Source organism: Myotis nattereri, assembly GCF_964212035.1.
Source record: "Myotis nattereri genome assembly, chromosome: 17".
In the NCBI taxonomy this organism is placed as follows: Eukaryota; Metazoa; Chordata; class Mammalia; order Chiroptera; family Vespertilionidae; genus Myotis; species Myotis nattereri.
The window spans coordinates 35,547,023-35,564,838 of record NC_138092.1 but is presented as its reverse complement, the minus strand read 5'-3'; the positions used below and the strand labels follow the sequence as shown (position 1 = coordinate 35,564,838).

The following is a 17,816-nucleotide window of genomic DNA, read 5'->3' as shown; positions in this document are numbered from 1 at the left end:
GCTGTCCCCTGATGGGTGCTGAAAGAGAGTGGTGTCTATTGTTTTTAAATAGTATGAAATAATTCTGTATTTATTACATCAGACATAACAAACATCATTTCTGAAAGTTTACATATGAATCCATAGTTGAGTTTTCAGATTTATCTGTCTAATCTAAATAAATGAGAAATGAAATGGTCTTGTATAAAACACAGCTTATCTATTCAGTCTGAGATGTAGTCACTACTATATAATGCAGGAGAAACTATTGGAAAAAAGGAAAGACACACAAAAGCAAAAAACTGTATATGTGTCCATAGAATGCATACACTCTGTAGTGTATTTATTACAAACTGAAAAGCTGGTATCTACTGATAGTCTTTTTAGTTTACCAAAATAAAAGCTGTATTTGTAATATACCAGTATTTCATTTTTGTAAAAACCAGTCCATGCTTAAAGTTGGTCTAAGAAGCCATTTCAGTTGGAAGGTGTGACATCATTTATTCAGTTTCAGCTGAGTATGTGTGAAAAGACTGCTGAGGTAATATGATGATGCAGTAACTTCTATATCTAGCTATTGTTCCCTCTTAGAAAACTTGTTAGGAATATTAAAAATTGTTTGCTTCAAGCAAAAAGAAAAAAAAATAATTGTTTGCTTCATAGGACAGGGCTTGCCCACCATCCTAGAGGATTACTAAATATCTAATTACTAGAGGCCTGTAGGCCTTCCTTGCCCCGGCTGCCGGCACTGGCACCGGCTTCCCTCTCGCATCCGGGACCTGGGCTTCCCTCGCCCCAGCTTCATCCGGATCGTCCGGTCTAATTAGCATGTTACCCTTTTATTATTATAGATATTTCCAAATTGTAGAAGGTTTGGAAATCCCTGCAGCGCAGATGGGTGTCACTGGGCAGCAGGGCTCACCCCCCTCCTCCCTGGTCACTCCATATCCACCCTCCTCTCTTTCAGGTCCTGGACTAGCTGAGGTGTGGTTGCAGCCACCTAGAGAGTGAGCCCCATGACCCCCAGTCACAGCTTTGTCCAGGCTCCTTCTCCCCTTGTCAACTTTGGTTCACAGTCTACCTATTTGGCCATTATGACATGGGAGACATCCTGTCTGATTTGGGAATTCTGCCACTGATCTGTGCCTCGAGGGGGTCTGAGGACCACCCTGAGATACATGAGGCCAGAGCAGGCCCTCCTGAACCCGCCCCATGAGAACCTACAGCCTGGGAAGGCCCTCTGCTCTGGGCCTCTCCTACCACACTGCACATCCGGTGCCATGAAGTAGAGATAATGGTCAGGGAACACACTGAATCTTTAAACACCTGAAAAAAAATCTCCAATCTCTTTTGTCATGTTTCTGCTGACTTAGATTTCCTTTTACTTCCCTTGTTTTTTACTCAGTCTTCTATTATTCCACTTTCCAAATGTAAAGTTCATTTATTTTTCAGTGACCCTGTTTTAAAGTTGCTGAACTTGATCCAAGATTAGCAAACAGAAAGGCATATTAAGGGGCTTAGTTGAATTAATATCGCAGTTGAATCACCACCTTATTTTCTCCTCAGTTTTCTTTAAGGTTTTGGCAGTGAAATGAAAGACTATTTAAGGCAAAAACTACCATTTAGTTCATTCAGCCAAACATTAGCATGTTTTGCCTCCTATCTGATAGTTTGTAACTTTCATTATTTTAATGTGAATATCTCCTTGTAATGTGATGGAAGTGTGTCTTTAAAAGAAAATGTATTAATCAAAACTCTGTACATATTAATATTTAGCAAAATGTTTGTATATTTAAACATTTGTGAATATATTTCCTCACTCATGTAACATTGAAAGGGATAAAAAGTAAAATGAGTTATGGATTCAGCCATTCACTATTTAAAAAAATACTAAGAAAAAAAGTGCTAAGACTAATCTTTTATCTTAAGGAATGAAATCAAAACTTCTTTAAACACTACATTTGAAAATGAACTATAAACACTACATTTGATAGGAGGAATTTCAGAAAAATGGCTCTCTTGCTAATCTATTTGGCTACAGTGCTTACTTAAAGCATTTAATTGGGGGAAATTTATGACTTGTTGATTATCAGACTTTTCTAAATCATTGTTAGATACTTTGCCTTTTATAGTATCACTTTTTATTTCTTCTTGTCCAGTTATATAAGTGTTTTAATGCCAAAGAAGTATATTTCTGTCATGGGTTTTCATAACTTTTTAGTAAATTGCTAAATATGCTAACAGTTTTTGGTGGGTTGGAAAATATCAGAGAGAAATTGCATGTTTTCACCCAAAGGTTCAAGGAAGGATGCTGTTTTCATTAATGGTGCATGGTCAGGATGAAGAATACTACTAAAATAAAGCACTAATTGAAAATTAATTTAGTCTGTTAAATTTGCATCTGTCTCTGTGTCTATTTAACAAATGCTGAAGGTACATTTGAAAATATTTCTAGTAGATATCTACTTGGCTTTAGCTTCATTATATATTTTTTAATAAAGTATATAGTAAGACTGGGGAGGGGATATATTTGGATCACAATATTCTATAATCTGCAAGGTAAATTTCTGTCAGTTCACTCAGCTCTCTCAGTGATATGAGATACATTTAAATTCCTTTATAATGATAATTTGGGGGGGAGAGGAAATGCCTTTTTAGAGGCATGAATTCCAACAGACTTTAAAAAATATTTTAATTTTTCTGATTATAAAAACACAATGCAGTTTATTGTACACCAATTATACATCAATAAGCTAGTTTAAAAGTATATAGTATATACCCCTTTTTAAAAATAAAATTAATAATAAAAGGAATGAAGTGGAAAATAAAAGTCCTACAGTGTAGGTGGGTGTTTGGGGTAAAGTTGGGGATATCTGTTCACATGTTACTTGGTAATAAAAAGAGTAGTTCTGCGATATCTATAGTTTCCCAAATTATTTACAGTTAGTAGTTATACTATTGGTGTCTTTCTCCATGGTACACACTTTAAAATTTTTATTTTTATTTTTTTTAATATATTTTATTGATTTTTTACAGAGAGGAAGGGAGAGGGAAAGAGAGTTAGAAACATCGATGAGAGAGAAGCATCGATCAGCTGCCTCCTGCACGCCCCCTACTGGGGATGTGCCTGCAACCAAGGTACATGCCCTTGACTGGAATGGAACCTGGGACCCTTCAGTCTGCCGGCTGACACTCTATCCACTGAGCCAAACCAGTCAGGGCCACACTTTAAAATTTTTAGTTTTGTTTTTGTTGTTATTGTAACTTATAAAATATCTGAAATAAGATTCCAAGTTTTTTAAAGGAGCACTAGGGAAATATTATAAAATTGTATATTTCAAATAAATTAATGTGTACTTTCATTACATACTGGTAGGTGGTGGTCTTATATATGACTGTTTCACTGAAAAAAAAAAATTAATGCCCTTTAAGTTCTATAGATTTGCTTCCTGTGAACTTGGAGTACGGCCCAGATGGTACTGCAGCACATTTGGGAATGAGGGACATTAAGTATTCTTGCCTAACTACATAAACCTGGGAAGGGCTTCCCTCCCTATGTTTACACAAGTCTTAGTTTCAACTCATAAGAGAAACCAGCTCAGTGAAATACACCTCAATCACTCAAACTCTTTCATTATAAATTATACCACAGCATTTAGCTGTCAGAAGCTTTTAAATTACAAACTGAAGAATAATCTTAACTATTAGGCTTAAAGATTATGTCAGTAGTCATTTCCTGTGCATATGAATGTTACTGAAGAAATTCATGCGTTCCTGCCCTCCTGCCCTCTAGGACCAAGAAGTAGGTCCATGGGGAGCTCTGGGGATTGGACTTAAATCACTTGTGTCCATTTTGATGGCCATTGGAAAATGGGGGCCATTTAAAACAATGTGAGGTCTAAATAAGAATTTACTTTAAACATTCTTTTTTTCAAATAAGTTCTGAAGTTACTAAAAAAATTTTAAATGTGTGCCATTGTAAGGTATTTTAATACTTTACATAGATGGGTATATCGTGTGGGTCAAAATTTTTAAAAAATTAGTTATATTTAAAAAAATATATAAAAAAGGCCTGTGCAAGATTGTTTCTACGTATTCTGGATGCAGCACATCTTTGCCTCTTGCTAACTGTAAGAGCCTAGAGCAGAGTCATTTTTGAAAGGTAGGCTATCACCAAGTGAAAAAGTGGTGTGCAATGGCAGAACCAGGAGAGGAAGAGGAGGAAGGTGGGAGGTGGGAAGCTGTTCCCAGACCCTCCTTTTAGAAGAGGAAGCCAGTGTCCAATCAGGCTAGAAGTGTAATGTTCGAGACATAGAGGAGAGACTGACTTGAAAAGGAGAAGTGGTTTCAGGATAAAGCCAGAACAACAAAAAATCTGCTAATTCTGGGCCACACATGGCCTGAGGGGTTGAGAGCAGCCACACTGGGGCTCAGGAAGGACTAGGCCCAGGTGGTTCTATTTCCCTTTCTGGCCAGACTACCAAGACCAGAGGCTGGACGATGTCTAGAGTGATGGTGCTGGTGAGAATGGCTTGACCCAAGACAGAAACAATATCTGCTGGCCTGGTCTTCCCCGCCTCCCCAGCCATGTGAGCTCCACTTAAGGTTTATGACCACTCTAAGGAATATGCACTTTGATTATATTAGTGCCCTCCCTTCCCGAAAGTGAATAGGAAGTGAATGATGGGAGGTGATAACTATTACTCAAGATCCACCTTTATCCCGGCCCATGTGGCTCAGTGGTTGAACTTGAGCGTCCACCCATGAACCAGGAGGTCATGGTTCTATTCTCGGTCAGGGTTTATGCCCAGGTTTTGGGCTCAATCCACAGTAGGGGGCATCAAGTGGCAGCCAATCAATGATTCTCTTTCATCACTGATGTTTCTCTCTCTCCCTTTCTCTCTCTCTAAAATCAATAAAAATATATTTTTTAAAAAGTTTTTATCACAAGAAAAAAAATTGTAACCATGTTAGATGAAGGATTTTAACTGAACTTACTGTGGTAATTATTTCCCAACACACAGATATCAAAACCATTATGTTGTAGTCCTTAAACAATGTTATATGTCAATTATATCTCAATAAAATGGGGGTGGGGTTGGTTAATTGGACTTAGAAGCTAAGTAATGATGACTAATTTTTTGGCATACTGGAGTTAACTTGTTTTACCCATAATGTTTGAGCATGCATGTCTTTGATGAAAATAAATCTCTTATTTTTATCCTCGTGCTTTCTCCCCGCCCCCCACATAATATTAAGTGGAGGAATGTGGAGGGAAAAGAATACAAATTAAAAATACCCATTATATAATAAAGACCATTATAAACTTATGAACAAAAATAGATACAGAGGCAGAGCTGCCTCGAACAGACTGTCAAACTACAGCAGGAAGGCCGGGGAGGGTGGGAGGGCAGGAGGGGGGTGGGTAAGAGATCAACCAAAGGATTTGTATGCATGCATATAAGCATAACCAATGGACATAAGACACTGGGGGGTAGGGGAGGCCAGGGGATTGTCAAGGGCGGGGGGGAAAAAGGAGACATATGTAATACTCTTTGTAATACTTTAAGCAATAAAAAAAAAAAAAGAAAGAAAGAAAAAGAAAAAAAAGAAATAAAAATACCCATTATGCCGAACCGGTTTGGCTCAGTGGATAGAGCGTCGGCCTGCGGACTCAAGGGTCCTAGGTTCGATTCTGGTCAAGGGCATGTGCGTTGGTTGCGGGCACGTCCCCAGTGGGGGGTGTGCAGGAGGCAGCTGATCGATCTCTCTCATCGATGTTTCTTTCTATCCCTCTCCCTTCTTCTCCGTAAAAAATCAATAAAATACATTTTTTAAAAAAAATACCCATTATTGGTGAGAATGGGGAAATGATGACTGTTGCACTATTGGAGTGGAAGCTCTTTTAAGTACAATTTGGCACTGACTTAGCAATTCCACACTTAAAAATTTCCCTTAAGACACACTTATATTCACAAATGTATATCAGAATAATTATTACAGGTATTCATCAATTTTTTACCTACAATTTATAGATTTAACAGTTTTCCCTGCCCTCAGTATTGGTTGCATTCAAGTAACCTAACAAAATTGCACATCTGAGAATGAACCTTCAAGGGTTTGCTAGCATCTAATGGTGATGCCTGACCATTTAAGTTGGCCTATGAAACCCCTACCTATATCACTGCCCTTACTCTCAACCACTTCCTACATTATACTTTAAGTTGTAGAAAACACACACACACACACACACACACACACACACTCCTATTTCATGCTTCAGTGCCTTTATTCATCAATCAGTTGGTCCACAAATATTTTTTTAATGCTATGGCACAGATTGCTCGTTGCTTACTATATCAGTTAGGAATTACATTCAGCTGCTAATAAGAAAGACCCAACTACAGTGGCTTAAATAGATTAGAAGTTTTTCCCTCATGTAAAAGAAATCCACAAGTGATAACTTCATAAAGTTATCAGGGTCCAAGGCTTCTACTTTTTTCTCATTGGTCAGAACTGGGTCACAGGGTCATCCTCAGGTGTAAGGAAGATACATGGATGTTTGGTATCTGCTCCAGCTAGTTTAAAAAGAAAGAGGCTTATTATAGACTAGAGGCCCGGTGCACGAATTTGGTGGGATCTCTAGGCCTGGCCGGCAATCAGGCCGATCGGGGCCAGGCTGATCAGGGCTGGGCCAGAGAGAAGGCGACTGTCATCGGGCCAGGTGCGGAAGGAACAGACATGGGATGCGGACATCATCGGCGCCCCGCCACCGTGTGGTTCCCCGTCTCCTCCCCACCCCCTCACCCACCCCCCCCACCCCCACCCCGCTCCTTCCCTCACTGCTGCACCGCTACCGCAGTGGGTGGGTGGTGGGCCTATTGGGGCCTGCCAGCCCGGGGGGGAGAAACGGTATGGGAGGTTGTCCACCAGCCCCAAGGAGGGAGCCAGCAATCAGCCCCCCTGAGAATGGGGCCACATCCGCCACCACCTACCCTCGGTTCCCTGTTCCAGCCTGGGGGCCAGCCCCAATCGGGTAATCAGGGCCTGCTGGCTGAGGGGAGGAACTGCAGGAGGTTGGCCGGCCAGGGGAGGTTGGCTGTGGGAGCTCCTGCATTGAGCATCTGCCCTCTGGTGGTCAGTGTACATCACAGAGACCAGTCATTCCGGTAGCTTAGGCTTTTATATATATAGATTATCAGTGACTTACAGAATCATTGGAATGAAACAAACTAGGTCTGAATTTATAGGAAAAATTTCCAAAGTCATCCCACAGACCTGGGCTGCCAAGGCAGCTGATACTTCTGCCCTGGTCTGGATCCTGCCTGCCAAATGGGAAGCTGCCCCCACAGTGGCTCCAGAAGCACACTGTCTTTGCTGCAGATACACCAGCAAAACAGATGCCTCCTGGATTGCTTTTCTCCCAACATAACTCAATTTAGAATTCAGACTTTTGCATCAATGGGTTTGATTGGCAGGACCCAATTCTCCTATCTGAAAGAGAGTCCTGGAATATATAATACTTAGCTTTTCAGTCTCTGAAGTACAGAAATGCAGATAAAAGGAGACTGGAATAGCTACTGAGAGAGCCAGTCCCAGCATCTACCACAGGAGGCAGGGGAAGCAGACGTACACACTGGCTCAGCACTAAAAGTAGGTCCATAACACAAAAGAACTCAGAGTTTCATTATCAGAGAAGAGGGCTGGGGATGGCTACAGGGACAGCAACAAAATTATCTATCTGTCATGAGAACCTGACCAAGTCTTAAGAGATCAAGGAAGAGCTTCCTGAGAAGGCAAAGAGGAATAAGAAGAGCATTCTAGGCACAGGGAAAAGGAAGTGAGAAAAATATGCGGCTCTGAAAGAAAGTGCATGGAGAAGGGGGATGGATACTTCACATATATTATTTCATTTAATCCTCACAAAAATCCTAGGAATAAATACTGTGTCATTCCCAATTTATTTTTAAATTGATTTTAGAGAGAGGTGAAAGGAGAGGCAGAGAGAGAGTGAGAAAGAGAGAGAGAGAGAGAGAGAGAGAGAGAGAGAGAGAGAGAGAAGCATTGGTGTGAGAAACATCCATTGGCTGCCTCCTACATGCCCTCTGGGGATCAAACATGCAACCTGGGCATGTGCCTTGACAGGAAATTGAACTGGGGACCTTCTGGTGCATGGGATGACAGTGAGCCATACCAGCCAGGCTCACTCCTCATTTTTAAATCAAGGAGGGTCTTTAAAAGCACATTAAAGGGTTTGGCTTTAGCCAGAAACCTTCCACAGAAAGCAGAAGTGTTGGGGGTTGGGGAGCTATATTGGTAAGCAGAGAAAAGAATATAGAATTCCAAACAACATAAAACACCATAAACATAATGAGAAAAAAAAAACACAGACTGGGAAAAGTTATTTGCAATGCATGTAACTATTGATCAATTAAAGATTAGCATCTAAAATATGTGAAGAAATCCCATAAATCAATTTTTTAAATTACAAATACTCCAATAAAAAATTGGTCAAAGCTATGATTTATCAAAGAGAAAACCTAAATGATTAAAAACATGAAAAAAATTAAGATTAAAAAGAAAACATGTAAAGTTATCTTTCAACCTCATGGGAAATGCAAATTAAAATAGCAGTAAATATCATTTTATATTTATCAGACTGGCAAAAATATTTAAATTCTGAAAATAGCAAGTTCTTACAAGAATATAGTACCACCACCACTCGGAAAGCAATTAGACTATATTCAGTATGAAGATGCATTTATCCTTCCATCTAGCTCCTAGGGACAATGATGTGTTATAAGAGCCAATTATTAATTATTAAAATATTCATGTATTGCCGTAACCGGTTTGGCTTAGTGGATAGAGCGTCGGCCTGCGGACTGAAAGGTCCCAGGTTTGATTCCAGTCAAGGGCATGTACCTGGGTTGCGGGCACATCACCAGTAGTGGGTGTGCAGGAGGCAGCTGATCAATGTTACTCTCTCATCGATGTTTCTAACTCTCTATCCCTCTCCCTTCCTCTCTGTAAAAAAATCAATAAAATATATATTTTTAAAAATATTCAGGTATTTTGTGAGCCAGTTGTTAAGTGGTAGCTTGAAATCAGCCAAAATGGGAGTATTTATACCGTGGAAATCTGCAAATGCCACAAATTAGGGTTTGGGTTTTATTTTGTTTTGTTTTTTAGATCTTGTTTACAAGAACAGCACTGGAACACAGAAACACTATCATGCATATGTACAAGAAGACATTGTAGAAGAAACATTCAGAATCCACACCTTATTAAATTTTAACATGGTGTTAATTTCAGGACATGATTTTTATTAGATCCATCACTAAGGTACGAATAACATCATAATTTAACCTTAGCTTGAATTTTTCAATTACTTCCACATTCTTAACTCTCTAAGTAATCATTCTTAAATATTTTTTTTAAACAGTAAGAAAGTCTATTATTTCACATAACAAGAAGCCTAAGCTGGAGTGGCTCCCTGGCTGGTTAATTTGTTGACTATTCAATGTTGCTTGGTTCATTCTTTCTACTTTGCCATCTCTGGCAAGCTCCTCTTTAACAAAATAGCTTCAGTAATGCCAGGAATTCTTTCACAGATGGTAATATCGAGAAAAAAAAAGCTGCTTCTTCCCATATGTATTTTCATCAAAGAAGAAAACTTTCCCTGAAGTCCCCTCATCGACTTACCCTCAGGGCCCACTGGTCAGCTTGAATAATTTTAGTAACATTCCATTACATTCAGATTTTGTCATAGGATTTAAGTAGTTGTTTGCATGGCTTAGTCTTAACATGCTTAAATTTTAAACAAAAAAAGGAAAACCCTAGTGTCTCACATTGACAATTAAAGCCACTCATTATTTTAGATCCGGGCAGAAATCATAAGTAATTTAGGTAATTTTTACCAAAATTATCTCAGTAAAGTTCATGTACTTTAAGTGTTTAAAAATCAACTTTCATTCAGATCAGTGCCCTATTTTCTGACAATTTAATGTATTTTTCACAGATTTGGAACTTTGACCTTGACGAGAGGTATAAATGCTATGATTATCTTAATGTCAATATTATGTTTAAAAATAATCTTGCCTGAGGTAAAAGGATCTTATATATAAAAGTCATGCATTTATGACTAGGGTCATTTACATTTCTCTTGCGTTAACTCTATTTTGACATGCTTACTCTTGAGCATGGGAAAGCACAAGCATATGGTTATTATAGCCAACTTCCTTCCAGTTCCAACCTCATTTTCTGCTGCAAACATCTAGGGGAACTAGGAAGTTCTCCAAGTCATTCACTAAGTATGAAAAAGGACTGAGGGCCAAATGTATTAATTTACTAATGAGATTTACATGTGTAAGTACAAAATATAGATTCTGACAGCTTATAAGAAAAAATGTCCTATATGCCTGAATCCAGATGTATGTCTACCTACAATAAGTAAACTTTCTAGCCCTGGCTGGGTGGCTCAATTGGTTGGAGTGTTGTCCTCCTATATACCAAAATGTTGCAGATTCAATTCTGGTCAGGGCATATACCTGGGTTGCGGTTTTGACCCCCGGTCAGGGCATGTATGGGTGATCAATGTTTCTCTCTCTCTCTTTCTCCCTTCCTTTGTCTCTAAAAATCAATAAAAACATACTCGTGGGTAAGGAATCCTGGTTATACAGTCAAAGAATGACTGTTTTTTAAAGTTATAATTTGCCCTGGCTGGTGTGGTTTAGGTGGTTGAGCATCATCCTGTGCATCAAAAATTCGCCAGTTCAATTCCCAGTCAGCACATATCCAGGTTTCAAGCTCAATCCCCAGTAGGGGGCATGCAGGTGGCAACCTATTGATGTTTTTCTCCCTCTTCCTTTTTCTCTCTTTAAAACCAATAACAACATATTAAAAATAAATGTCAATATAAAGTTATTTAAAATCTTTTTTTTAAATTGTTTATTGATTTCAGAGAAGAAGGGAGAGGTAGAGACGGATAGAAACATCAGTGATGAGAGAGAATCATTGACTGGCTGCCTCTGGCACGCCTCCTACTGGTGATTGAGCAACCAGAGCATGTGCCCTGGTCGGAATTAAACTGTGATCTCCTGGTCCATAGGTCAACACCCAACCACTGAGCAACACCAGCCAGGCCATATAATGTTATTTTTGATAAACCGCTTTATCAGATTTAAACCATGAAACTTTTCTCTTGATGTGATTTCAGCTGTATTTACAACTGGTAGCATTAATTCAGTCCAGTAACCTGGAGACCAGCAACCTTACTGATAGAGAATACCAAACACTTTTCATAAAGCCATTCAGGGCTGCAGGGGCAAATCTTAGAAATGGTCTTTTTTTGACACGGGAAAGCAGACATAAGAGAAAATGTACTTTAATAATTATTTTTTAAATTTAATTTAATCACAAAATTACGTATATGTAGTAAAACTCCAAACAGTAGAGAATGGTATACAATAAAAAATAAAAATATCACTTTCTCCAGAAACCACAAGTTTCATTCCCTGGGGGCATGCATTGTAAACAATTTCTTTTGTAACCTTTCAAAAATATTCTATGCATAAACAATCATATAAACATGTTTTTTTTTCTTTAACCAAAAATTAAACTAAATACCTTCTGTACCTAGCTTTTAAAATTAATAAATTAATAAATCTTGAAAAATATTCCAAATCAGCAATACAGACCTATAATTTACTTATTCATTCAAAAGATATCTATTAAGTCCTAGGGACTGTATTAGGTGCTAGGAATAAAAAGGTAAAACAAGGTAGGGGACTGCAGAAGGTGGCCAATTGATGTTTCCCTCTCTCATTGATATTTCTCTCTCTACTTCCTTCCTCTCTCTCACACCCTCCTCTACACCTTTCAGTTATGGTGGCTCCCATAGCTGCCCACCCAGTTGTAGGCAAAGGCCTGGTGGAGGTGGCTAGCCAGGCTGCAAAATTAGGCTGGATCCCAAATATTCCCCCAGGAGTCTGTGATGGCAGGCTGACGATACAGTGCCCACTTGGGCCCCCAAGCAATTTTAAACCCCTACTAAGCATTCAGCAAAAACATACAGACAGGAATCCTTTGGTAAAGTGAATAAAATCACAATTTGTATTGCTAGGTTTAGATTTTCATACCACATTTCTTCGAGACAAATTTATTTTGTATTTTTTTTTAAATCAATTTCTTAGATGTTAAATTTTAAAAGGAGAAATTATGTCTTTTGCTGATGCAATTTTAATTAGTTTCATTTATATTCTTCCTGGCAACAAGTTCATCAGTCTGTCTTCTCCAGTGCTAACCTCAGTATTTTGCAGCAAGGGCTCAATCTACATAATAATTGAGAGAAGCAAGAGTACTACAGGAATACCTGAGATGTGGCGGTTTGCGTTCCAGACGACGGCTGGCAATAAAGCCAGTTGTAATCCTTTCGCTGGTGGAGGGTCCTGCTTTGAATTTGTAAAACACACAACATCTGTAGCGTACAATAAAGCTAGTATGCCTAAAAAACACAAAGCAAGGAAATCAATAGCAAGTTACATGTTCATAAATAAGTTCGCTGACTGCTTTATGCTTTTTTTTAAGCCGCCATTATTATTGTCAGTATAAGTAGTAACAGGAGCTATTGCGATAATATAGAGAAAATACAAGAGCTTCCTTTCTTTCTGTTATTGGTTCTTCTGTGTGTGTGAAGGGGTCGATACCCTTATCTAAATCGGGATGTCCAATACCCCCAGCACTTTGTTTGGACCAAGTGAGGGAGAAGACGAAGCAAACCTAAAGTACTAGGAATGGGCGCCCCGTTTTAGAGCTCTGTCTCCTCGCTTGGATGCATGACTGGCAGGTTAGTCATTTACATACTCGGTGGACTAGTTCGAGGTGAGGCCCTGAACGCCTCTCCGGGAGTTCCACAGGCCCCCAACATAAACCGGGTCTGTGTGTCACGCCACCGGAAGCCAAGAGGCCCCGGAAGGAGGCGCGGTCCAGGCCACGCCCCCACGCCGCCTCGCGCTCAGCCGCTGCTCGGTCCTCCGGCGCGCGCGACGCTGGTAGGGGCGGGGCTAATTCAGGAAGGGGCGGAGCCATCGGATGGCCTTAGAGTCCGCAACGACCGCCAGCTTCCTTTTCCGTCGGCGACGGACGGAGGAGTCCGCGCGGGCTACCATCGGCCATGCGGTTGTTGGTGGTCGGGGTGCAGCGCCCGCAGGCGCGTCGCCGGGCTTTTCCAGGTGGGAGTCTCGGCGATCTCAGTTCCTCCTGTCTTTCTGCGGGGAACCCGACCCCTTGTGGCAGCCCACACCCGCCTCGGGGCCTGCTCCCGGGGCCTCCATTCCGGGAGTCTCTCCCTTGCCCAGGGTGCGGCCTCTGCCCTCACCACCAGTTGGCGCGGCCGCGAGCTTTCTTCCACGCCGTCCGCTCAGTCGCATTTTGTGAGTAACCACCTGCGAGTTTTAACGGACCCTTCTCTTAGTCAACGCCGGTTTCGGCTGTTCTCCGCCCAGAAACTAGGCCTGTGATTCGGTTGGATCCGAGGCGGGGGAAGGTACGACCAGTGGCCTGGTGCCCCGCCCGGGCCTTCTGGGCCCTTCAGTCGGTGTCCCCGGTGAAGCTGTGTGTCACTGCGGCCTGGAAGGTGTCAGGTCTCCAATGGCGGCACAGCCTTCGTACGCGGGAGGGATTCTTCTCTCCCAGATGTAAGACCCTTACTTGTACTCTGATTTTTTTTTTTAATTGTTAAGAGCACAGTTTACCTATTGCCATTAACAGTTATGGTCCGGACACAGTAGAGCTGCTTACCGCGTTTGTTCTGGATCTTCATTTCTAGGAAGAATCTAAAAGTTGAAGGTGGAGAACAATATGTAGTGTGTAGAGGAGGCTTAGGCCTAAAATGCCTACTCTACCTTTCGGTGATGGCGTTTACTTACGATGTCTGTTTCTGCACGTCATACAGAAGAGACTGGGTAACTGCTGGGAGACCATGTTGCCTGTTGAAGAAAAGCGAGTTATAAATGTCTCATGGATGAGACTTGGTGTAGTCAGTGTGGGTTATTTTTCCTCTCCCCAAAGTTAAAACACACTGCTTCACCCGGAACAATCTAAGAGGACAAGTGTGGTGGCTTGAAGTAGATGATCCTTACTGAGGCCGGGCAGTTGTCAGTAGCTCCTATGCATCATATATTAAACTGAAATTCCCCCAGTGTCAGTTATTCATAACCAGTAGTCTGTTCTTCGTATTGATTATGTGAAATATTTCAGCATTTCAAGACCTGAAAATGATAAATTGTTTTGCAGGGCCCCACATTTGATGTGCTTTCATAAATCATGTCCAGCAGCTGTCTGGTTCAGTGATTTATCCTCGGCTAGGACAAGGTCTGTGGCCCTAGCCATGCCCCTGCTGTACCTCAGTGACTTTTCAGGCAACTTGGGATTTAATTACAGAACTGTGTCCAATAATGATGCCGACGAAATGTAACTGCTCTAAAACCAGATTAGATTTGCCATTGTAATGCTTTTAGTTGGGAGGTCTGCACACTTGATTTAATATATCTGACCTTTAACCTGGCTCATCCTCGTCAAACTCTGAGACAGAAAAGCAATGGCTGGGTACTCATTAGCACCATCATGGCTTAAAGTCAATACTGCCACAGTAAAGAGTATAAATTTATCCGCCATTTCCCCCACCCCTGATAATGAGTCCATTTCCAGCTTGGAATTATTAAGGTCTAATTAGTCAGAAGGGCTGACATTCTCAAATCATTGTAGAAATTAAATTTTAGGTTTATCGGTTTTGACTGCCAAAAAGGTAGCATTCAGCAGCAAGTACATTCTTGTGTTCCATTAGAGATGTGTTAAACAGCAAATAGAAATTACTCCACAACATGGTCTCAGTATTAGTGGTTTTTAAAAACTGGTCAGGAGAATTTACATACTGGAGGGATAGTATGTTAATTCCCTTATTTGTGGAAAGCGATTTTCCTTGAGGTGGCAGGCAACTGGTTCCTGATAAGGAAAAGACCTAGAACAGGACCATTCCTGCATATAGGATGCCAAGCATGCAAGTACAAATAAATATTTACAACAAAATATTAATTTACAGATGCAACAGAGCCTATGAGTTGAAGATGAATGAAGATTATTATGAATGTTTTCCAAAAACTTGACAGAGGATGACTAAACCCCCCAGGAGCACGACTGCATATAACAAGGTACCAAAGGTCACTGTTAAGTTGTGTGGGGTTTTTTAATGTACTTGGGGTTTTGTTCTGAAGAACGGTACCAACAATGTTGGATACATTTTTGACATGGAAAGGTTTAATAACTGGCACAATGATGACTTAAATTACTTTTTGCCGTTTACCCAGCTGAGGGTTTCTTTGAAGAAATAATTTTAAGACTGAGTTGCCAGTTATCTATTGATGATGTGAATTCAGCTATAATGCAATTTTTTTACTAAAATCAGTGAAATGTTCTTTTCAACATATAGGTAACTGCAAGTGAATGAACAAGTTCTTAGCTGTGGTGTTTAAAAATTCTTCATTGCCTCAGGTAAGCAATTATGATTTGTCAAGCATCTACTGATAATTAAAAGGGGCTGGGACCATTTCCTGTTAGTTGCCTTTGTTAGGTACAAAATGATTTTCACTATTAGTTTCTGATTTTTTTTTTTCCCCCAGGTGTGGCCTGTGACATTTTTGGAAGGAAAAATGAAGAATTGGTCAAGAAGATAAGAACTGGAACAAATGATGAAAAGTAATATTTTATTTAACAATGATCAATAAAATTATATAGAAAATGACAATAAAATTATTATAGAAAACACATGTTTGAATACTTTTAATTGATGGGCATTAAAACCTGTTTTCTTCAAAACATCAAGTCTTTAAACCACTCGATTCTCATAGTCATTAGCCGGACTTGTTTTTTACATACTGGAGGGATAGCATGTTAATAATTCCCTTATTTGTGGAAAGCGATTCTCCTTGAGGTGGCAGGCAACTGGGGAGATTTCTTAGAACCTCCAGTTCTTATATCCTTTCTTGCCTTAGCAGTGGTTCTCAACCTTCTGGCCCTTTAAATACATTTCCTCATGTTGTGACCCAACCATGAAATTATTTTTGTTGCTACTTTATAACTGTAATGTTGCTACTGTTATGGATCGTAATGTAAATATCTGGTATGCAGGGTGGTCTTAGGCGACCCCTGTGAAAGGGTCGTTTGACCACCAAGGGGGTTGCGACCCACAGGTTGAGAACCGCTGCCTTAAGGGGATTTCTGGAGAGGCCCTAATCACTATACTAGAGGCCCTCCCTTCAGAACCTGCTCTATCTTGAATGATACAATCCTGTTATCCAGTCTCAGTTACCCACAGTCCAAAAAGATTACATGGGAAAATCCAGAAATAATTCCTAAATTTTACAATTGCACGCAGTTCTAAGAAATGAGAATCATTCTTTTATCCAGTGTAGCTGCACTGTACATTACCTGTTAGCTATTTTGTGTTATGTTAGACCTGTTATTGTGCCTAATTAATTGAGCTTTATCATAGGTACATATAGGGAAAATACTACTATTCATGCTTTCAGGTATCCACTTGGGGTCTTGGAATATATTCCATGGCTGAGGAATATAGTTGGAAACTCCCTAATGCATTGCCCCTCACAACTAAAGGCTTCACCTGTATGTACAAGTTTTAATTTGTTTTTCTCTTCGTGAACAAAACAGTAATCACAATCGTAGTACAAGTAATTAAGGAAAATGGTGGCTTGGCAGTCCAGTCTTCCCAGGACTTGAGAATTTATGAAAATTCTAAGAATGAACTCAGTTCCTACCTGGGTGAAAATTTAAATCTTGTTTTCCTCTACTGAGTCTCATAATACCTTGTTTTTAGGATTATAATTTCATGATGGAAAGGTAAACAGTACAAAATGTATACGGCAACGTTTAGAATCTGCATGAGAGGTAACATGAAAGTCACTCCCCTGTTAAATAACACTTAATAATTGTAAAATAGAGGGCATTTTGTGGGTCTTAGTTTTATAAAATATTTGGCCATCTCAGAACCAGAAAAATACGGTCTTGACATTACAGGATTGTACTATGTACTTTCTAATAAAAACCTGAAAATTGGCACCAGTAGATACTCAGTATTGTTGAATGAGTAGGAAATAGTGAATGATTTGTAAAAGTCATATCAAGAGTGAGAGCTATCCACTTTATGGTTAAACTCGGACCAATTTCTAAAGAATAAATGTATGGTGGTATCTTGGTTAATAAGATGGCAAATTTCAGGTGACTTCTTTTTAGTGAGTAAAATTAAAGTTTTGAAAAATGAAAAGGATTTGGGGATTTTATAAGGAGTATAATTTTCTGATATTCCCCTCTCTTCCCTAAAAAAAAAAAAAATGTATTTTCTCATGGTGTCTACCTTTTCAGAGCAGGTATCTGCCCTCTAAAAATGAAGATGTAAGTTGGTTTCTTTGCCTTCTAGTACTTTCTTTATAACCAGTTAGGTTTAAACAAACAACCAATTACTTGCTTGATTTGACTTAAATTCCTTTTTGTTTAACCTGGCTTATACAAAAATGGAAATTTCAAGGCTTTTCCTGACTCCATAAGACTATGTAATGAACATGTCAATATCTAGTAAAACAAAAAGTCCTTAAATTTGAGATGTGGTTATATAAATTGTTAATTTACTCAATGTGTCAGTTTTAAAGTGCAAGAGAAAACCATTTAATTTGAAGGTACTCTCATTTAAAGTGCTATTGCCATCTTGTGACAAGTGGAGGGAACTACACAGGAGTAGTTAACCATTTTTTACATTGCTGAACTTGCAA

At 39.7% G+C, this 17,816-nt stretch overlaps 1 long non-coding RNA gene across 1 annotated transcript; it reads left to right on the top strand.

The window, feature by feature from the left end:
• The first annotated feature begins 13,042 nt into the window (after positions 1-13,042).
• On the top strand, positions 13,043-15,800 carry LOC308533601. Its single transcript, XR_013997103.1, has 4 exons — positions 13,043-13,208; positions 15,077-15,185; positions 15,464-15,525; positions 15,654-15,800. It is a non-coding gene; the product is annotated as an uncharacterized lncRNA (long non-coding RNA).
• Positions 15,801-17,816: the final 2,016 nt, after the last annotated feature.